This window comes from Ammospiza nelsoni, chromosome 3, assembly GCF_027579445.1.
Source record: "Ammospiza nelsoni isolate bAmmNel1 chromosome 3, bAmmNel1.pri, whole genome shotgun sequence".
Taxonomy (NCBI): Eukaryota; Metazoa; Chordata; class Aves; order Passeriformes; family Passerellidae; genus Ammospiza; species Ammospiza nelsoni.
Genome location: NC_080635.1, coordinates 11,235,615 through 11,258,543, shown reverse-complemented (window position 1 = coordinate 11,258,543; position 22,929 = coordinate 11,235,615). Strand labels below are relative to the sequence as shown.

The following is a 22,929-nucleotide window of genomic DNA, read 5'->3' as shown; positions in this document are numbered from 1 at the left end:
GTGTGCTCCCCAACACCAAGGAGGATTTATTGGAACGCCTTAAAAGCCTCCTAGAACCTCTCAGAAGTCACCAAACTGCCTTGTCCCAGGCACAGCTCCACTTCTTGCACACGTGGCAATCGTGTCACATTGGCCTCCCTTAGAACCAAGAGGAATTGGGTTTAAAGCCCAAAAATCAGTGATCATTTCCAGCAGTAAAGCAACTCAAGGAAACGCCTTCACTCCTCACCAAACTACTCTGACACCAGCAATTCCTTAGGACCAAGTGGAACTGGGTATAAAACCCAAAATTCAGTGACCATTTCCAGCAGTAAAGCAACTCAAAGAAACACCTTCACTCCTCACCACAATACTCTGACACCAGAAATTCCCAGATATCTCAGCTGCAGAGAGCATTTTTCATTCAGACTCTCTCTGAGAAGAAATTAAGTGGTTTTTATCCTCACCTGTAACAAAGAGGGCTCAATTATTCTCTTCTTGGAGTTACTTTCTGCCAGAGCTTCAGCTCTCAAGTGCTCATCCATACAAGCAGGCATCCTAATCTGCATTTGTCACTGTTATTTTTAATACGTAAGCCAATTATAGTCAGCTTTAAATAGAGAAGCCTAATGAGAAAATGTATCCCATAATTAAAAGGTAAAAGAATCAAGAACTTCCTGCCAACATTAACTGCTGATTTTACAGCAAGGTTGCCTACTCTTTTCTTCCATCTCTATATTTGATTTTTTGTGGGTTTTTTTTCCCTCCTAATTAAAAAAAAAAAAAAAAAAAAAAAAAAAAAAAAAAAAAAGGTTAAGATATTTACTAAGGATTTCTTGAGATAAAGTTTTCCATGTAGAAATTTTGCAACTTTTTTTTTTTTTTATTGCTAATTTAAGTCTCTACATACTCTTTACAAAACCCTCAACCTTGTAAAAAGGAAAATATGTTTCTACACTGGCAAGAGCTCAATTACACCTTCTAAAAACTGTACAGAATTAAAGTATAGCAGACCATCTAAAATTGCTGGCTGTCCATTTCTTAGGATCAAACACACATTGAAAGGAGAAAATAGCTTCTTCTTTGGCTATCTAAGAAGATCTATTTCACACCCTTCTCTCACACCCAGACACAAAACTGTAATTAACTTGAGACTTCTATTTTGTATTAATACAACCTTGTCAGCAAGCTAGAATGTTTAGTATGCACTGCTCCTCTGTAGGCATATTAATGAAGGATTGCCTGCCACTGCAAAACATGTTAAATCCCAGCATTTCCATATGGTGAGATACCATGTCAAAGAAGTTTCAGTGAAGTGATTTTTAAGCTCAATGTCACCCCCACACCAAGCTCTCTGCCCTTAGAAACTGAGGTTAAAAAAAATCATTCACAATAAATTGTGTAGATATTCAAAATTTCTCATGACATTTGAGAAATTAACTCCTTCTTACTATTTTAAGGAAGAAAGACCAAAAAAACCCAAAACAAAACAAAAAAGTGGAGATTAGAATTGGCAAAACCCCAGATTTCAAGTCTCCACTTCAAAGTAGATTTTTAAAATAGAGTTTAGAGTTTATATATATATATAGATATGTGTATATAATATGTAAATATAATACAGTACATTATATGAATAAAATATATTTTATATATATAATATATATATGTATATTTAATTCCATATAAATAATGAATGGCTAAGGCATGAAATGGATTTATAAGTGAAATTTTATCATGTTCTGTTTCAAAAGTACCGAAATGCACCCAGTCAATTCTTCAGCTAAAAGCAGCCACTGGGTTTCCCAGAGGATTGTAAAGTAGAGTAGCTCTGACACACACAAGAGTCATTCTACTCTCTACATGAGGAGGTTGATTTTGAAGTTCCTGGCTTCACTGAGGCACAATGACAATTTTACCCCACATCTCAGCTGGCTCCTATGTTCAGGGTTCAAAAGTATCAAAGGAATTCTGTAATGCCATTATTATTTACTTAATAGTGAACAAAATTATTCTTTTTTGGACTGGTTGCCATCATTGAAAAGTTGCCATACATATTTCAATTATTGACAAATTGGTGCCTTTTGCAAACCTAATGCTTTTAATGCAAAGCTGAGGCATTTAACTGACCCTATGGTTACCAACTTTAGGGTTATGAACTCTTAAGGGTTAAAACCATTCTTAAGAATGGTGATACCAGTTATTTTCAAAGATTTAGTAGTTCAAATTATTTTTATTTTTAAAAAATGGCTGAGATGGAGGAAAATGGGTGGGGTAAAAGACAATTGTTTGCTTTATAGAAAAGCAATCTGACTCAGATTTTTTTAATGGAAGAATTCTACCATGCTTTCTCCAGTTCAGAAAACACCTTTTAACACCTTTGAAAACTTTAATGTGTGCTACATGACTACAAATTTCCCTGTAGTCAGAAAAGTCACTCAAACTCATGTCAAACAAAGACCATTGTTTCAAACTAATCTTTTCCACTCCAGATAAATCCTCTTAAAAAAAAAAGCAAGAGAAAACCTGAAACAACAATAAAAAAAGCCAAATTATACAGACAGTTTTAGATTAATTTTGCTTTGATACTCATTAAAAATAGATGATTTTGACTGATATGACAACATTGCAAAAAAGAATTGCTTAATTATGTTGAATATGAACTAAAGTTAATAAGATTCAATTACAGAAAGCATGTTTACAGCACTTACTTGAGCTTGCTACCACACAAGCTGTTCTACTTCTTAACTATTATGAAAAACATAACATCAAGACAGCCACATTAGCAGAAACCATCCTGTTATGGTCTCAACTTTGTGTCTTCCACTCAACTGAGTGAACTGGAGTCACAGTTTTGAGTAAAGATAGACAAGAAAAGTCTGTCATTTTAATGAGGCAAAATATTGTATGCCTAATGCTTCTGGCCAGCCCTAAAAAGATCTTTCTTCTTCTGAACTTTTGACATCCACATCACCCCCATTTATTTTGTCAATGCTAGTCTGCTTTGCTGGTCATCCTTTCCCTTAGTTGGAGACACCATCTCTGAAGAAAAGTTTTAGGAAAAACCTTCAGATCTTTTAGGGAGCATGTAGGTTTTGATCTAAATATCACAAAAAGCTCCTCCCAGGTCTGAAAATAATCATACCTGTTTTGAGGACAGCTTGCTTGCACACATGAATCTTGAGCATCACCCTCTGATTTTTACCTATAACAATAATTGACTCTAAATCCACTATGCTAATATAGGTATTTGTGTCCCAAAATATGAATGAGCACTCTGGGTTACATCTTAATTTTAGCTTTAAAACCCCATTGATTGCATTTGCTTCAAAAAACTTTTGGAAATGCATGTTCCTGACACAATAATTGTCATTACTGTAAGTTAAACTGCAGTCTACAACTTCTCAGAACAACACATATTGGGCAAAGGCTGAATCAGAGAACTAAGAACAGATTTTCAGCAGAGTTATGCTGTGCCATCTGTCCTTCAAGTTCTTGTTCTAGCTGGTTTTTCAGTCTCCCAGGAGGAGACCAGTAAGATGGATATCAAGACATAGAGAAATAAGCTTTCCTTCTCTCTGTCCTTAAATACATCTCTCCCTTACCTTCCCTCCCTTGCTCTCTCTTTCCCCTCCTCTTTTTCTGCACTCTTTTCCTTCTCCACAGCTGTACATCCATCACAGCAGCAACTGGAAAGCAATAAGAATCCACCTGAGGTGGCTTTAAGTAAGAGACACCCAGCCTCAGGTGCATCAATGCCTCACAGAAAACTGTGCAGACACCTGACTCTGTAAAGCTGAGATGCAACACCTGCATTTTCACTGGGAACAGTGCTAGGACACTTGTCATGCCCAGCTGTCCCTCACCTGATGCACAGAAACCTCTCTGCTCCTTGCAGGCACCTGCCACTGCTCCACGCCTTGTTCCAGATGTGTTTTCCCCTGAGAACAGAGGCAGGGGCTTGCCAAGGTCTCTGTTGTTCTGACCCACCCTCTGGTTTCTAAGCACTTCAGAATGGAGCTTTTTCAGCAAAAACTGTGGTTAATCAGGCTGCAGATTTTCCTATCAGTCTGCACCTATTTAAGCACTTCATCTGTTTGCAAATTTTTCTAGGATAGCTTATTTGTTCATAATTTGAGAAGCCTGCTTGCACCCACTAATGGTAATTACACAATGTGAAAAAAGCATGCACCAAATATATGCATGGAGAGGACATTTTTAAAATTTTTAAACATCCTGATCAATTATAGTAATTAACATTAGCTGGTCAACATCACCTAAATGATAGTGCTTCATTCAGAGGAATAAATGGAACCAACAATTATATCAAAGCTATATTTGCTTCCAGATGATGTGCTGTTACCACGTGAAAAATCTGCCTATTTTCTGTGATTCCTTAAATGCCTTTCTCCATAGTATGCAATCTGTGAACTGTCTTTTAAAAATGCAAAACAAACTGAAGAACTCACTGCTTTTTTCAGCAAGAGTGTGTATTGAATGCTGGAGAGGAATTAAAGCCACTTCTAGCAAAAAGCTGCAAACACAGAGCAGTGTGGACTTCCACAAACAGATTGAAAACAAGAGGGAAAGACCAGATTTCTGAAACACTCTGAGCACCACATTACAGCATAGAAGCAGTAAAAGACAGAAAATAAAAGGCTGAGGAGTTGAGGTAGTACTACTAGAAACATAGAATTGTTAAAGGTTGGAAAAATCTAATCACATAGACTGTTTCCTTTCTGCTGTGTTGTATTTCCTGCTAAGCTGAAGCCCCCCAGGAGAATGTGGGCTAGGAATTATGACACTCCTCCCAGCTGCTAATAAGAGTATTTCATCTGCCTCTTGAGCCTTGTTGGGTGTTCTGTAACAGACCAGGATTCTCTGCCTTGCTGGCCCTCTGCTGGATTCTTACCCATAAATACTCGACCTTATCATCACATAAAACATCTTGAAACAACTGAGACACTCCCAACATTCAGAATTACCCCACTGCCTGCCCTTCCCTCCCTGCTGATCCCTTCTGGAGGGTTTATAAGCTGTGTCACTCATCCCACCATGTTTCTACCATGCCCACCCATGGCACAGTTCTCCTGGGCTTCCAGCTCCTCCTGTTCTCTTGTGATCATCGGTGGAGAAACACTTCACTGAGGGTATTGATTCCACCTCCTTTTAGGAGGGAGAAGCCTTCATCCCTATGGCTCTTGTCAGGTGTTTCCATGGTTTCTAGCACATCAATAACCCTTGGGACTTTGCTGCCACATGGATCTCCTTGCCCCCAATTTACTGAGACAAGACTGAGGGACCTCCATAGCACTCAAAGCATGCTGTCTCTATGCTTATCTCTATTGATCCTGCCTTTAACCCTTTCCCCCTCCTAATTTTTAGTTCAAAACTCAGTGAACCTTGATAAATTCTTTACAAATATCCTTCTCTCCCTTTGGGTCAGTATAGGCAGCCATTGAATCTTAGTATGTATTGTATAGACGGCCTTTGAGCCATAGTGAATTATTTGTATTGTATAAGTGGCCTATGAGTCTCAGTAAAATCTATGCATTGTATAAGTGCCCTTGCCCCAATCCTAGTTGTTCTAAATGGGCTGCAGCTGTGCTGTCCTTAATTGGGCACCAGCGGTGGCTAATGAAGATAACTGGGATAAAAGGGGGTGGGCTGGCTGGTCAGAGAAAGCCTTGGAGGATTTGTGATGGAGAAGCAGCATTGCTGTGCGGAGCTGATTGTGAGAAAGCCACTCAGAAGGTATGGGGCTCTAGAAATACGATAACAACAATATGAGTACAGCAGGTCAGGTGGGCCCATCTGTTATGGATGGATTTGCTCTTGTGCAGAGACACCAATCCATGATCAAACATCTAAAGTTCTGCTGCTGGCACCAGGCTCAGAGCCACATCTTGATCTGCTGGCTCTTGCTGGTTTTTCCCTCATCATTCCTCCCAAAAGGAAAAATAGAGGGGAATGCTCCTTGCACTTCTGTTATTTTAGCTAGCTCCCCAAGGCCCTAAAGTCTCTATTAATTATTCTTGGAGTTCTTGTTGGAACTTCATCACAACCTACCTCAAAAGTGAGTACTGGATGATAATCTGAGGGCTGTACCAGGATAGAAACTATTCCAGATGTAAGTAGGTATTATTTTAGCATTAGACTTACCAGTTTGTGGCTATGTCAGCATTAGTTTTACAAGTGCCATGGTACCTGTGAAATATTTCCTTTGTTTCAATCTGTCTGAAGGAGCTGCTCAGTCTTTCTTCCACTAAACTTCTGTCTGATTTAATTATTCTGTATGATGTTTAGAATAGGAGAACTGACTGAGTGCTAAGTGTCTAAAATTTTGTCTCCAGGTAAAGAGCCAGGGTATCAGATTATGGTTTGAAGCAGGGTTGAAGAAGGCAGTATGAATAGTTCTGTATTTGCTATGCTGTTTACCAACATTGTTGTGCTTTTTTTAAAATACATGTATCATTTACTCACTGTATTATGCTGAAGGTGTACATTCTGATGAAATGAAATCAACTGCATAGGACAGCAACTATCTGTAATGTTTTATACTGCTTTTTCAGCAGGTTAAGCTGTTTTTCAACAGGTTATAAATTGTTTCCATATAGTCACCTGCTTTTTCAACAGGTTATAAGCTGTTTCCTTATAGTCACAGAAATATTGAAGAATAGGATAATCATAAAGAACATAAGAACAGGATAATCATAAAATCAATCATGACCTTTTTTGTTAATAGCTTCAGGTGATTTTTCTATGTGGTGTCTACAGTCTTACCTCCATAAAGTGATGCAATCTGATGCAAACATCAGAGGATTTAATTTCCCAGCAGAGGATGCAAACTGACTGCTGATAAGATGTATGTAGCTCATGTTCATGTTTCCCCAATTAGGGAAAGCTAATGAACTACTTGCCTTGTACTCAAAAAACTCACCTTAAATCTACAAAAAACATCTTTTCAATCAAGAAAATGATTTACCTGATTGCAGATGTTAAAACATCACGCAACATGTTGTTACCTCAACATGTAAATGTTAATTTGCATTTCTGTACAATGGCAGAGCAATGAAAGTCCAAATGCTTCTTAAGCACTGGCATGCTTGGAGCACTGAGCACCTCCCTAGAATGCCTGTTCCAGTGTATGACCACCCTCTCCATAAAGAAATGTCCACTCTAAACCTGCCCTGGCAGCTTTGAGCCATTCCCACACATCCTGTCACTGGATACCAGGGAGAAGAGCTCAGCTCCTCCCTCCCCACTTCCCCAGCCCAGGAAGATGTGGAGAGCAGTGAGGTTTTCCCTCAGTCTCCTTTATTTCCAAACTGGACAGGTCCAAAGCCCTTCCCTACTGCTCACAGGGCGTTCCTTGGAGCCCACTAACCTATATGGGCTTTATTGCCTTCCTCTGGATGCATTCAATGACCTCCAGGTCCTTCTGTAATTGTGGGGCCCAGAACTGCCCACAGTGCTCGGGGTGAGGCTGCACCAACACTGAACACTGTGGGAGAATCACCTATTTAGACTCAGAATCACCTATTTAGACTCAGAATCACCTATTTAGGCTGCTTTCTAATTCTTCATGTTCTGATCAAGAGCAAATGATCAGAGTACAAAAAAATCACAAGCAAATTTCAACAACATTTTTACCCAATATTGAGTATTCTTTTGTCAGGCACTTTCAGGAGAGACAGGTAATACCTGCATTGATTTCATGCGTTCATCTTCAAAAGCATAAGAGATAATTAACCTTTAATTTCCTTAGTAAGCTGAATTAGCAAGACAAACATGTAATTTTTTACTATGAAGATTAGTCCAATAAGCATGACACTGGAGAGGAATATACATCTCTAGCTAGGAGTTATATCCTCTACCATGAACATCATCTAGTTAAAAATAGTGTTTTACAAAATACTTTGCCCTATCTAAAATTATCTTCTTGCATTTCTTTCTAGATAAAAGAATTTGTTACAAATTTTGTCTTTGAAAAAAAATTCTTTTCCACCTGCTACTTAATAACCTATTTGGAAATCTCAAAGGTGTTCTGAGAGTATTGTCAAGTGTATGAAAACAAGAACATGATCTTATCCCCAGAGATGAACACAATCAGATTCCTGTCCTATGGAAAATTCTGGGTTCACCTGGGGCTATCCTCAATTGATGTGATAATGTGTATTTATTTGATACATATTATGGAAAAGAATTTTCAAAAGACCTGTTGATGAAAATATTTTTTCCAATCTACAGCTCAAAATTAGCTAATACTCAAAGTAGTAATATATCCATTTAAATTTCTTATTTATTTTCAAATTCTGTACTCCATTTCAGACTGCAGATATAAATAATAAAATATAAGTAATAATCTAAAGAGAAAAATACACAGTTTTTCCACTAAAATTACCAGTATTTTGGATGGGTTTAGTTTTGCTTTTTTTAAAAAAAAAAATCCCATGTCAGGTAATCAATATTAATTTTGATTTTTTATGAATTAAAAAAGTCAGGTTTTTTAAAGTTTACTTACACATTTTTAAATGATCCTTTGGATTTTTATATTTAATTTCATAAAAGACTGTCAAATTTACATAAACTCTGAATATTGGATGAAAACTTATTTTCTTGAACAGGTAATTTAACATTTAAGGTTGCTGAAGGGTAAACTTAACAGCTGTCTGACTCAGGTACAGTACAGGGCGACAGTAATTCCCAAAGATGTGATGGGCAACTGGACAGGTTATGGAAAGGGAAGAACTTCCCTTGGTATAGGCATTACCTTCCAGTCTTTTTTGATCAAAGTATAATCCTGGAATAATTACTGCTTGGATTAAAACCAGTGACATTTCAAAGTGACAATGCAGCAACCTGAGGAGTGTATTTAATTGAGAAATCACATCCCCAGAGTATTCAAGTCACTAAGCCATTAGAATAATTAACCACATCCCCTGTAATTTTTTACTGTTTATGGTACAACTGAGATTTCTTCTGTGCATATCCTTGTTGATTGGCAAGTCTGTCCCTAGAACACATCCATCCATTCCTAGAGTTTGCTTTGGGAATATCCATTTTATCATGCATCTCTATTCCTCTTCTAAGACATAATTTCACTTATTTTAATTTTTAATTTGTGTGCCATTTTTATCATGACACTAACTAAAAGGATGGCATTCAAATAAAGAGGCATAATGCACACCCTTTGAGGGTAATTTCAGTACACCATTATGAAAAAATTGTTTATAATGATTACAGAGTTTATTTGTGCATTTTCAAGGTTCCAGCTCCAAGAAGAGATTCAACCAGTGTTCAGATGGCCTCTAGGTACATTCTAGGTGGAAATGGCTCAGATGAAGAAAAAGAAGATTACAGGAATTTAGATCCTACTCTTTTAAAAAGGATGAGAAAAAGCCTGATTTTGCAATTCCCACATCAGTGGGGAAAGGAACAGGTTGCTTTTGTTCTTCCATTGCTTCTTGTGAGCTCTGCTGTTTTCCCAGTGGGGCTGTAGAGCAGATTGGCTCAGGTGTTCAGAACATTAAAGAAAATTAATTAACATCAAGCATGTGGAAATATAATAATGTATTTGGTTGGACCTGCAAGCTAAAACTTCTTATGCGCTAACACTGGCATCAAGATCTTGGGCATTAAAAGAAAATCTTATTTTCCTGATTTTACTAAGTGACCTCTTTGCACTCCACAGTTGTCTGCTCAATCTATGTGCCTTGCTCAGGCCAATTTTGCTAGGAAAGGATGGAAGCTTCTTTTAACGCAGCAAAAAAAAAAAAAAGTGCACTAGAATAACCATAATCACATGATAATAATAGTAATGATAACAATAACAATTTTAAATACTTTCAGCACTTTCTCTGCTTTATGTGGGAGGATGCAGTGAGATCCACTTTAACAGAACTCCTCCCTCAGTCAGTGAGTGCAGAGGGTGCTCATGGAAATGCCTTTTTGGATGTACATTTCTTCTCATCTTCAAATGTCAATTTTCTTAAGAAAAAATGTGTTGTGAGCTTTGCAAAGACAAGCCAGTTTTGCTTGATGGAGTTCAGCTAATCTTGGAATAATATAAAAATATTACTAAATTATTTTTCTGATATAATTACCACTTGGCTAATTAAGGACTTAGGGACTTCCTCATATAGGATTATGTATATATATATATAAAAATATAAAATTCTTTTGAAATGAGGATCTCACTCAAAAATTAATCAGGTTAGGACAATCTGGTATGTTTTTATCTGTCTCAATAGGATCTTTAATTTATTGTTCCAGTACTGTAACAGTAAAGTTAATAAGTTTTTAATATAAAATTTTGGCACAACTTTATAAAGGTTATAAACAAATCCATCATCTACAGGAGTCAACATAATATAAGTCAGCAACTTGCTAAATACTAAGCTTAAGATTTAAGTCAAATAAGGTTGAATAAGACATAGGATTTAACAGATATATGCACTTTTTATTTGCAGTTTGAAACTTAATTAACCAGCTTTACCCATTTAAAGGAGCCATTTAACATCTACCTAACAGTTTGTATAGAGGTTTCTAGTTCCCATGTTTTGCAAGCAAAGGTTTGGGTTACATTACTTTATAGAAGTTAAATCCTCTTTTTTTTATATATAACTTGTAATTTTAGACTGAAAAGAAATACAGGATAGATGGAGAAAAACAAATCAAATCCCTGAGAGTTTCTGAGAATGCTGATTAGTGAGAGGGACAATGTAGCTATGAAATGGTGAAACTTGCTGATAGAAATTTACATGTGGATCCCATACTAAGAAAAAAAATCACATTAAAGCTCAATTAATTATTGTTCTTAGAACAAAGTGAACCTGATTATTGATATTTATGTACTTTTTACTACAGGTTTTCTTTTGTACATCAAATTAAATGTCAACAACCAATGAATTGGTCACTATGAAGAGATAATTGACCACTATGGCTCATTCACTTTCACTTAGGGAAGAGAGATAGCACATTTAACAAAGGTCGATTGTGTCATCTCTAGTTAACATCTCTTTAAATTGAATACTTATTTCCATTTGTGCAGCTGGGAGAGTTTTATGCTGCTTTTGTTCTAAAAGAAATTAAAAACCTGCTTGCAGTGCCACACATATCAAGGGAAAACTGACAAACATATCTAATTGAAAAGCAGAAAAGGCCTTAGTTAAAAAAAGTTTTTTGTCGAGCTAAAGGTCAATGAAGTTGTAATGGAAGCCAACAAAGCTGTAATATATTTATGACTTGGCAGTTTGCTGGAGTGAATTGGTGCAGACCCAGCAACTCCAGCTGAAACCATAATTATCAAAAAAAGGTACCAGCCTGCTCTGCAGCTGAAGTCTTTGTCCTTATGGTATTTATATTCCTCTCTCAATCAAAATATTATAGCATTTTCAAGAAAAAGAAAGCAATTTTTTTTTTCTTCCCTAAAGACAACAAGGATTTTTCTGTTTTCAAAAAACAAAATAAAAATAATTCTTCTTTCCCCTTATTTTTTCATAGTTATTGCTCAGTTTGGAAAAAAAAAAGGAAAGTACTTTCACCTTTGGTTTCAAGCAACATGAAGTGCCCTTCTTTGACTAATATTTGGCCTTTTCTCAATGAACCATGTCCTCAGAGTTTAAAGAAAAAGACCATTAATAAAAGCCCAAAGCTAGTTACAGATTGTCACACCTTCCTGTCTGAAGAACATAATTTATAACATTTATTCTCTACTCCAAGGTTAAAAGGCTGAAATTATGGTCTGAGGGATGAAAAAAAGGACATAGATAATATAATGGAGAGGGTAATTTGTGGAATCATTTCTCACACCAATTTAACTAAAAAATAATATTGATCTACCACATTTGTAAACAAGCTTGAGAAAGCACACAAAAAGTACAGAGAGTATTGGAAATTAAAGCTATTTGATGAACTAATTTTTGTTGTTGCAATATGGGAATTTAACATCTTTTCAAGCTATTCTGGAGACTGTAAAAACACAATATGAAGATAATTCCTATTGAAATTGTAATAGACAAATTGTTGGAGAGGTTAGCAAGTTGGATGCTGCTCAGGAGAGCTGCCTTTCATGAGTTTATGTGGAAACAGTGAGGATTTACTGCAGCTGTAATTTACAATTGGAAAATTTTTGAGGTAGTAAAAATGCATCTCTAGGGATGAAGGAAGACATATTATTGTTCAAGAGGTGACCAGGGCATCTGTACTGAATAATTAACTTCATTACAGAGAAGAAAAACAAGCAGTTTCTATTTTTCATCTCAAAAATGGGGAGCAGAACCTTTGCTACGCTCTGGTTTTGCTATCTGACACCCTACAGCTGCTCTCTAACCTCAGCAATTCTCTTTTCCCCTAGTCAGAACTTCTGCAGATTTTGAAAGCAGACATGAAGAGTTCCCATCAACAAATAATTCCGATTCAGCAATAATTTTATAGATGATATACAGATTTTGCTGTCAGAAGGCAATGTCCAGTACTGGTAGGATGCCAGATTCAATACTTATTATGTCCCAGTTTTCTACATTTTTTGTTTTTAATATATCCTTCACTCTCCTATCTCAGAGTTATGTGCTGTGAGTCTTGACTAATGATTGATCAGAACAAATTTTGTGCTTTAGAATTGCTGCAGTAGTATAAAAAATTCATCTTCATTATCAATATGAAATTGTTCACATAAAGAATGGGGATTTTTTTTGAGATTTCTTTTGGAATTACTGGGCATATGCATGATGCAAACTGAAGAGCATACACCAAAATTTATTAACCTGGAGGAAAAAAAACCCCAGATTTGAAGCTATCAGAAGAGTCTGCATGTGACCTGAAAGAGGATTAAAGGTATCAACTTTTGAGCATACATTAAATCCTCCCAATGTGTGGTAAAATAAACGGGAATCAGAAATTCTAGTCTTGGAAAATGTAGCTGAAAACACCCCAGTATAATTTTTTTCTTAAAACCTTTCCAAACTGTGCTGCATGTAGGGTATATATGTATCTCCCATCTGCTCCTTGAGATGAAAGTGAATTATCTAGTCAAGAATGGGAAGGAGCTATCTGCATCAGTGATTCCTTGTGTCTAAACTAGCTAAGATTTTCTCCAGAAAAGCAGGGGGGGTTTTGTGTTTTTTTTTTCCTTAGTCTGGCCTGTTGTTTCTGGGAACTGTGCCAGTATCTCTATATGATATTTTGCTTACTGTCCTGATATAACAGTCAGGAAGTTTCTGATCTTTTTCACAATGTAGAAGTACCCAGACAATTTTTTAAGCAGAGTTAAATGATCCCTTGCTAAAATCTTCAGGAGTTGGAAATGCCAATGAGCAAAAGGACATTAACGGCTTTGTGTCATGGCTACTTGAACTTACTTTGCAATCTAAATTTCTGTTTAAATGCTTACATTACAGGTCATTTGATTATGTGAGGCAAGGAGATGAATTATTGAAAGTCACTATATCAGGTAAGTTTTAGAAAGGAATAAATAATCTCCCTAAAATGCCCTTAAATCAGAAGGGAAACTCATTCAAAACAGACAGGATTTTTAAAGCAAATAAAATAATTTTTGTACATTCCTCTTCCACAAAAATCCCCTGTTCCTTTCTGCCCACAACGTTTTCAGCAAAGGATAAAGTATTACAATTCTATAAAGCTCATGTAAAGATTACTAACATTGCCAGTGAAAACAATTTGGATATCTCTCTGAATATTCAAGGGAAAAGGCATAGAGATGGGAACAGATTTAATTGGTGAACAGTTCCAATATTAAATCTGTCTTTCAGCATTTTATATCACCTTTATTAGTTCTTTTATAATTGAATTATAAGCCAATAATTTACATCAAGACATTGGACTCACTGGATTAAAGAAATCCGTTTGTGACAGGGAGTAGCAATATCCTAATTTTGGCCGTAAATGTAATTTCAGTAGCAATCAATGATGCTTTAACTGGTGGTGATCCCAAGTAATTAAAGTCCTGTAGTGGCCAACTGTCTTTATAGTACAAATTCCAATTGGAAAAATGTTTCTAACATGGAGCTAGAGAGTTGCAGTTTTTGTTGTTTTGGATTTTTTTTACTCAACACATTTATATTATAGAAAAGTGGGAAATGAAGCTGAGGAAGTAGTTCCCATTTAGGAGATGTGGTCCATAACAATCTCAGCTTCCACTACTCCAATGAACAAAGCTGGAAAGCCAAATCTAGACCTCAGCAGACAAAGGACTAAAACGAAGAGCCCAGAAGTAATTTTGAAATTTCTCGGGTTTCTGTCTCACCTAGAATCAAAATCAGATTATCTTTTCTTAGCATAGAGTCAGGTCTTGGAACCATTGGGGTTAGAGAGTGGATATCAAAAAACAAAACCCAAACAGAGAGGTCTTTGTGCATTTAATACACAGGTAGGCTCATCTGAAGCAAAATGTGGTAGGGATAAACTTGGGGAAATTTCAGCAGGGGGCCAAATTCACATTTTGGTATCCATTAAGAGAGCTTCCCCAAAGTTCTGAAGGCCTAAAAATAAAAAGCTCCTTAACTGTTTAATCTCACAAGACCTGGTTCACACAATAAGCACTTTTCCTTTAACACATCATCTGTTCCACAGGGGTTATATCTCATGTGTTGTTTGAATTCTGCTTTTGCAGCAGCCAGTCTTTTTGAAGACCACAATGCAGAATGTAGTTTTAAATGCTTTCCATTCTTTCTCTCTCTCTAGAACTGGACATCAAAGATTTATAACAGGCTATGAAAAAATAATGCTGAACTGGCAGTACTTTTCCTGAAAGAGAGTGGCTCCAAATGGCCCCATAGTTTTGTAAATGAGGTAAATATTAACCCTGATGTACAGGTTTTTCTTCAGCATACACCTTTATCTTTACTAAAAATCAAGCTGGGGAATGCATTAATTTCCCACAAATCATTGGAGCAAATAAAAATAAACATACATGCAAACGAATATAGTCCTAGAGGGGAAAGGTTTACATTAAGACAGAACCCAATTTGATAGAAATAGATTTGACTGCCTGGTTTACGTCTGCAAAAGCCATCCTTGCCACAGGATGACATATGCAGAGGGGGACTGCACTGTCCTAACAGTTGAATAGGGACTATGATGTCCTAAAGAATGATTTTTTTGTTTAGAATTTCATTCTTAAGAGTGATCCTGAATAGGATTTCAGCTTTCTGTTTGGCTCTGGAGCTTTCCACACACTTGTGTGCTAGAGGCAGTCTCACCTACTCCTTCATTTTTAGCCAAATCCTAGTCTGGGATCTTTAGGTACCCCAGCTGAGGGGACTAATAGAGCACTAATGCTTCTTTATGTGGTTCCAAAAAGCTCCACCTTTTTTCCTTTCATAATAATAATTATTGTGATAATAACTCACACTAATGTTTTGGGTACAGATTTACAGTTAAGATTCAGCCACATAGCCCTGAGATGATTTAGACTGTAAGTGACATCTGAATGACTGTGTGAGACAGCAAACTGTAGCTCCAGCTTACTAATGCCTGGATCACTGCATTATTTCTAAAATGTTTGGTTTTTTTTAAATGTAGTTCCATATCTGGGAAGATATTCATTGCTATCCTGCTGGCTCACATGGAATTTCTAAGCAATGAAATGAGACAGACAAATTCTGTGCATGAGGAAGGGTGCAGCCAGCACATCAAGGGAAGTGATCCTGACCCTGCTCTCAGCTGGTGACACCACACCTGGAACACTGTGTCCAATTCTGGGATCCCCTCTTCAAGGGGGCTATGAAAATGGTAAGGGGAGTGGAGGAAAGGATGAGGGATCTGGGCCTGTTTAAGCTGGAGAAGACTGAGACAGGACTTTATCAAATCTCTTAGGGGTAGAGAATTGTGTCTATAGGATTGGGCCAGACTACTTTCAGTGGTGCCCAGTGACAGAAGAGAGAGCAATGGGCACAAACTGAAACACAGAAAGTTCCACCTGACTATGAGGAAAAATTTAGTTTGAGGGTGGCAGAGCCCTGGAACAAGCTGCCCAGAGAGGTTGTGAAGTCTCTTTTCAGATATTCCAAACCTGGCTGGGAGTGATCCCAGCAAGCTGCTGTAGGTGAACCTGCTTTGGCAGGAGGGGCTGGACCAGATCTCCACAGATCCCTTCGAGCACCAACTGTGCTGTGATTCTGTGAATTTGGATTTGAAAAGGGTTTTATCACTTGCAGCTTCCCCTGAAACTACTTCATCTTTGCAGAGAGCAGATGCTCAGCCCTGCTGATATATGGCTGAAACATATGGCTGTGGATCTTGAAGTTAGGAAAGATATAAATAAAATATGCATGACTTGAAATAATATCATACAACACTATATATAGAGCTGTCTCAGCAAAAGTTCACATAAGGATGGCTATATATTTATTAAAAAAAAAATAATATTGTAATATTGAAGTGGCACAGGGAAAGAAAGAAGTTAGTTTAGTTTTGGGTGAAAAGCCACACCAACACCTTGTCTGCCTGCAACAGCCTGATCCTAAAAAGACCTCAAAAGATGTAAAATCTTGGGTAGCGATACACATTTCTTAAGAACTGTCAGCAGGGACCATGCCAAAAATCCCAGCTGTTCTATAAAAGTATTTGTGAATTGCTTCATCAAAATAGTAATTTAGTCCATAGACTAGGAATTAAAAAATATCTTTTAAAATCCAAAATGTATATTAAGAAATAAAGTAAAAGCTACTATTTTTTTCCTAAGGTAGATGTCAATGCAAACAGTTATTAAGATATAGCTGAAAAATGTACTCAGATGTCATGGTCAATTCAAATCCTTCTTATTAGAAGTAGCTTTGCAGCTGTCTATAGCATCTGTTGGCCCAGGTAACAGGAAGAGTCTCCAATTTGGTTCAACACCTTAGGACATAATGTATAAGATTTATGATACCAACACAACTTTTTCAAGTCATAGGATTTTTTTTTTTTTTTTTTTTAAATAGGAATCCAAGAAATTGCCAAACAAAAAAAGGCTTAGATTAGAAATTAGAAAGTAATTCTCTACTGTGAGGCTGGTGAGGCACTGGCACAGGTTTCCAGAGAAGCTGTGGATGCCCCATCCCTGGAAACGTTCAAGGCCAAGTTGGATGGGGCTCTGAGCAGCCAGGTCTAGTGGAAGGTGCCCCTGCCCATGGTAGGAGGGCAGAACTAATTCATCTTTATGGTCCTATCTAATCCAAACATTCTGTGATTCCATGAAATGACCACAACTCTCTTCCAGGTATTGAAAAAGTAACACAGACCTTTCCTTGAAAGAACACAGTGACCTCAATGCATTTTCAGCACTGGGAAAAAATAGCACCCTATTACTTTCTATTTTTGTAGCTAGACATAATTATAACACACATTAGATTAATTATGTAGGGCCATAAAGATCCTGGACAAAATTGGCTGCTTTTTTTTATTAATATTCTGGCCTTTCATGCTTGAGCTTGATTGATATGGAGGGAAGGAGCAAGAGAAGGCCTTTGCTCTGGTTCTCAGTGTGAACAAGGTGGGACATAAGGAGAAAATGGAAAACAAGTTCAATGTATCTGCACCTGCAATTACAAGCAGTCAGAGGACACTTGAATACTTGTAGTTATGTGGAAACTCCTGATTGTCATAAAATGAGAAGCAAGGTCACATTTACCTACAGAATTTTTCTTTGTTTTCTATCACTACAAACTCAGTCCAACAGCATCCTAAATATATTACAGTACCCTCATCTATTCAGAGCCTAGAAAGATTTCTTACTCTGGAAATAAGACTGTTCTCACATCATCTCTCACATTTTCAGATAAGTGTGAGAAGGTTCATAGACTTTTTCCACTGTAAAAAGGAAGGTAAATGTCTCCTAATATTCACAAAGAGAGACATTGGGTATTTATAATATTTGCATTCTCCTAGTTATTCTGAATAGTAATTAAATAAAAATAAATATACAGCAATATAATTAGGTATAAAAGTTCTTCAAACTGGAGAAACTTTTAGGCTGAATAAGACTTTTAAGATCATCTAGTCCAACTGTTAATTAAACCATTTCCCTAAGTGCCCCACCTACAGCACTCCTAAATGCCTTCAGGGATGGTGACTCAATTCCTCCCTGGGCACCCTATTCCAGTGCTTCACAACCCTCCCCATGAAGTTTTCCCTCATATCCAATCTAAAACTCTCCTGGCACAACCTGAGGCCATTTCCTCTTGTCCTATTGCTTTTTACTTTGGAGAAGGGACCAAACCTCTTTACAACCTCATTTTAGGTGCTTGTAGAGAGCTGAAATTGGTATATAATATATAAATTGGATTAATTATTAAAATTAATAGAAATAGATCAGAAAACAACACAGGTAAATTGTCATAACAAAAGTAAAGAAATACCTTTTGGAGGGGAATGACAGAGTAAGAAAGTTGTGTTTCTTCCCTGGAAAGCTAAATTAATGTCATTTCATTTGTCACAGCCATTGAATGTGGGTCAGTGTTAAAGTGGGTTAGAACAGAGCTCTGTGTTTTCCACTGCACGTTCTGGTTTCTGATCTCAGAAAACCTTAAGTAAAGCACAAATGAATAAGGTTTGCATACACTTTCAAGGACTTCTCAAGAGTCCCTGTCTTTCATACACATATTTAGGTGATTTTCTACAGCACACTCAGCTTATTTCTAAAGTCAGAGCCTCCCAGAAAAAAAATGACATATTCTAGAAAATACCTACCATGCATCATACTATCCTGAATTTAGAATTGTCCTAGCAAACTCCTCTAGCCAGGGTGCATTTTACAAATGCAGCAGCCAATTCTACAAGGCAGTGTGATGAGGTAAGTCCCTGCAGCACATGTGATGCTCAGGCTGAGCATGTGGCCCAAGAAGGCTCCGGATTGCAGCCAGATTTGTAGCCGTGTATCCTTTTTTTGATTATGATTCAATGAATCTCACATCAACGCTATTTCCGTAATAGCCAACATCGACAAAATGCGTCACTTCACAGAAAGTTCTGAAAACCCAGTTTGTATGGGACTAAAAAAAAAAAAAAAAAAAAAGAAGAAAAAAAAAGTTTTTAAACTCCTACAGAGGAGAAATTATATTTTGATGACAAAGGCCTAAAGCAAATATAAAGATTTTTAAATTTTATTGCTCAGTTATGGACTTATGCTGGTTCCTAAAGGTAAAAAATTACCTCTGAAGCCAGTATATTACCTAGTAAACAAACTTTTAGTTGCTTTTCTTGGCCTACTTCTTACCTCCAAAACCACTCGGAGAACTTTCCTAATTTAATTAAAGCTCAAGGTCATAGGCTCAACATGGAGCATTATATCTTTGTTCAAACTCTTATTAACAAGGAACCAACAAAGTAAAAAACAAATTTAGATGACAGAATCAAAGAAACATCTATGCTTTGTCTACACAAACTTCTACCTGAGAGTGCTCCTACGAGGGTCATTGTTCCACTCTAAGTGCTACATTTAAATAAATAAATGCAAAAACAGGAAAAAGAACAAAGTTCTTAACTCAATTTGCAGCAGCAGCTGGGAATGTTTGCCCTTAGTCTGGCTGTCTTCAGTGTGGAGCAGAGATTAACGTTGGAAATGGTGAAAAAAGATCAGATCCTTAACTAGTGTGCACTGTTTAAGAAGGAGAGGTTTTCTATAAGTAACAGATTTTTTGAAAAAACCCAAACCAGCAACTTTAAAATCTGTTTCATTAAGCTTTTTTAATTACTATTAAGATGACTGTTTTTTTAAAGGGTTGCTATTTTTGGACTGCTTTTTGCACAGAATATATAAGTATCCATTCCCATTTAAAAAATAGAAATACTGTGAGCATTTGCTTTGCTAATGACTTTAATAATGAAAGCAATTTGTTTTTCTAATGTATTTAATAATGTAGAATCACTCTTCAGAGTACCTTATCAATGACTTAACATTATATGCCAAACATTATTTGAAATGAAAACTGAGGAATGTACTATAAAATGAATTTATTTCAGACAAATGTGCTGTAAAATAAATATATCTCCTCTCTAACTCAACTTAATTGTTTAGGTCTTATTTTTAGGTTATATGAGAGAGAGGACAGAGCTCTCTCTCCTGGGAGATGTTGGTTTTCTTTACTACCGATCCCTGCTCAGACATGTGAGGAAGATAACATTAATTTATGGAAGAAATTATCCAAAGAATAGTTATTACTACTTTAGAATAAATAATTTTATTATTATTTTATTAATATTATTTTATTATTTTAATAGAATAAATATTACTAATTTATAATAAAATAGTTATTTACTACTGATCCCTGCTCAGACATGTGAGAAAGATAACATTAATTTATGGAAGAAACTATCCAAAGAATCTTATTCTAGATTCTTTTTCCTTCCCTGCAAGGGCTTTAGCTATGATGCTGCTCATGTGAGTTTCTGAAGCAACACTGAGGCAAATTGTATTTATTTTATTGCATTTATTTATTCAAATTGCATTTGAATGAATAAATGAATCAATGGTACAGAGTTATAGAAGAGCACTCAAATTCTCCGACAATTTAGTGTTGCTTATGAGAAATATCCAGCAGCATCCTACAGAATTCTTGCCACAGAATACCTGTCTGCATGTTCAAAGTGAAAAATCAGCTCGTAAAAAAAAATTGTTAATTTTTTGAAAGAAATTGGTGTGCACCTCGTCAGGCAGAGGGGGAAGAATTTAATCTTTTTTTTTTTTTTTTTGCAGAGTTTGACTTCCTTTTAACAGGGATGCAAGAGGGAGATTGCACAGAAGAAGTGAGTCAGCACAGTAAATAGACACAAATCTGAGTGTTATCAGAGCGTTTCACCTTTTGCATACTAGAGGTCACTGCACTTTATTTAGAATGATAACATTGCAGGATTCCTGGCTACAGCTTGTATCTGAAGTGAAAGTGATTTTTCATGTATGTAAAAAAATGTGCTTCTGTTAAAACAATCAATTGGGAATAATTTAGGACACTAAGAATTGTTGGTTATTAAAAAAAATTTCTGTCTTCTCTCTCTGGTTTGCAGGGAGAGAATATTGGTTCATCTCCCTAAAAAAGCATTTTTTATCAGACAGAAGTGAAGTGCTAATAGCAACAGAAGATTTTCTGATCACAATGTATAGCTTGTTATACCAAATATTGCCTGAATTTCTATTATGATGGAGAAGAAGGCTCAGGAGCAGAGTCTTCAGGTCTTCTATCTACTGCAGTAGATTTAAAAAAATCACATGCATTGTGCATGTTGAACATATTGAACAGGGGAACATTCCCTCTTTAAGAGAAAAAGATGTTAACAATATTTTAGGAGATTCCAGAAGGACTAAAATCTCTCCTGATGAAAAGGTATTTCAGGACATGAGGTTCTCTACAGGTAATAATTTACACAGAGTGGGGAATTATCATTATTATTTAGAATAAGCACAGTAATAGGAGTGGTAGAGTTTTTGAACACTTCCTTACCACCTTGTCTCCCAATCTACTATTGAGAATGCAGTGATTTTAATTATAATAATGGAATCTACTATTAATTACACATTTTATAGACAATTTACTGAAATCATATTACATTTTTGAAGACAGTGATAGTCTGGAGAAAAATGCTGAAGCTTAAGCTATTTATAAAATATGAAAACAAAAGTATTGCTAGCTTCATATTCTCCATAAAAGACGCTTTTAGAATTTTAGTTAAAAATTAATTCTTAAAAATTATTAAGAACAATTCCTATTATTTGTGGAACAGGAAAATTTTTTGCATCTGTGGTGATCTCAGAGCACATTGTGACATTTTGTAGCTTTTAAGAAAAATAACAAAATCAGAAGTTTCTCACTCAAAGAAACAAATATTTTTAAAAGTTCTTGCTCTTCTTACACAAACTATCAGTGATAAGAAGACTACACCAAGAAAAAACCAAAAATGTAGAAGAAAAGAGGATATTGAGGAAGCTGTCTGTTGAACAGGTTTAAGGTTTTAGTTCTTCATGTAAGCAACATGATGCAAACATTTGAAATGCTACTTAGTTTAAGGGAGAAAGACATCAAGCACAACAGGTCCAAGTAAATCTTATTGCCAAGTTTAGGAAAATGAGGACAGCAGGCAGGTTTACAGGCAATGAAGGATTTCACTAGCAGCAGGACAGTTTGTAGATAGGTTTAAACACTAATATTGGATAGAAGAGATTTAAAATTTTTCAAGTTGATGAGAAACAAAGGTCTTCCCTCACTTCATTCTATTCCCCCTGAGGCTTCCCTTTTTTTGGCCTTTTCACACTCTCTTGTTCCAAGACTGTTTCAAATGGGAGCAAGAGAGAAAGGAAAGCCTGTTTAATTAGCAGAGAGCACAGTGCCATCCTTCCCCATGCAGGAAGAGGCTCTGAAGCAAAGTGAAAATTTTCCAGGACGGAAATCCATTTTAATTTAGGTGAAATGTACATTTTTGAGTTGAGTCTGTGGTTAGAAATCGTAGTTATTTAGCCAGACTGCAAGGCCTAAGCTCAGTGAAATTACTTCAGCGAAGGACAGAGTTAAAGGGGAGGAGACAGAAGATGATAGAGAGAGACAGGGACTGCTGTAAGGGCAAGTCAGCCTGACCTCAGAATTCTTTCTGATAAAAAAGAACTAGTAGTAAAAGTCACACGAAACCCATAAAAATGAATATGTATGAATCTACTGTGAAACTGTATGCATATGTATTTGAGAGGGGGATAAAGGAGACCTGAAGTTCTCAGAGGTACACATGCCTTTTGAGGAGAGTTTTCTCCGCATGTGTCCGGCGCCGTAAATAAACATACCGAGCTTTACAACTTTTATAAAGTTGTGAGGTTTCTTCTTTTCTCTGCAAAACAGCTCTCACATCCTCCAGCACCCATCCTCAGTTGGCTCAGTCATTTCTGAGATGTTTGCCAGGCTCTCCCCAAGGTGCTCTGAGCAAATGCTGCAGCACTCTGGGGGAACATTCAATGTGAATGGGGCTGGAGAA

General features: G+C 36.5%; 1 protein-coding gene and 1 long non-coding RNA gene across 15 annotated transcripts in view; one reads left to right on the top strand and one right to left on the bottom strand.

Annotated features, from left to right (window-relative positions):
- NRXN1 (neurexin 1) overlaps nucleotides 1-22,929 on the bottom strand; it is a 682,260-nt gene that overhangs the window by 553,104 nt on the left and 106,227 nt on the right. The gene's annotated exons all lie outside the window — the stretch shown is intronic.
- Nucleotides 12,676-15,723, top strand: LOC132071306 (uncharacterized). The gene is made up of 4 exons (XR_009418089.1): nucleotides 12,676-12,813; nucleotides 13,377-13,429; nucleotides 14,680-14,787; nucleotides 15,520-15,723. It is a non-coding gene; the product is annotated as an uncharacterized LOC132071306 (long non-coding RNA).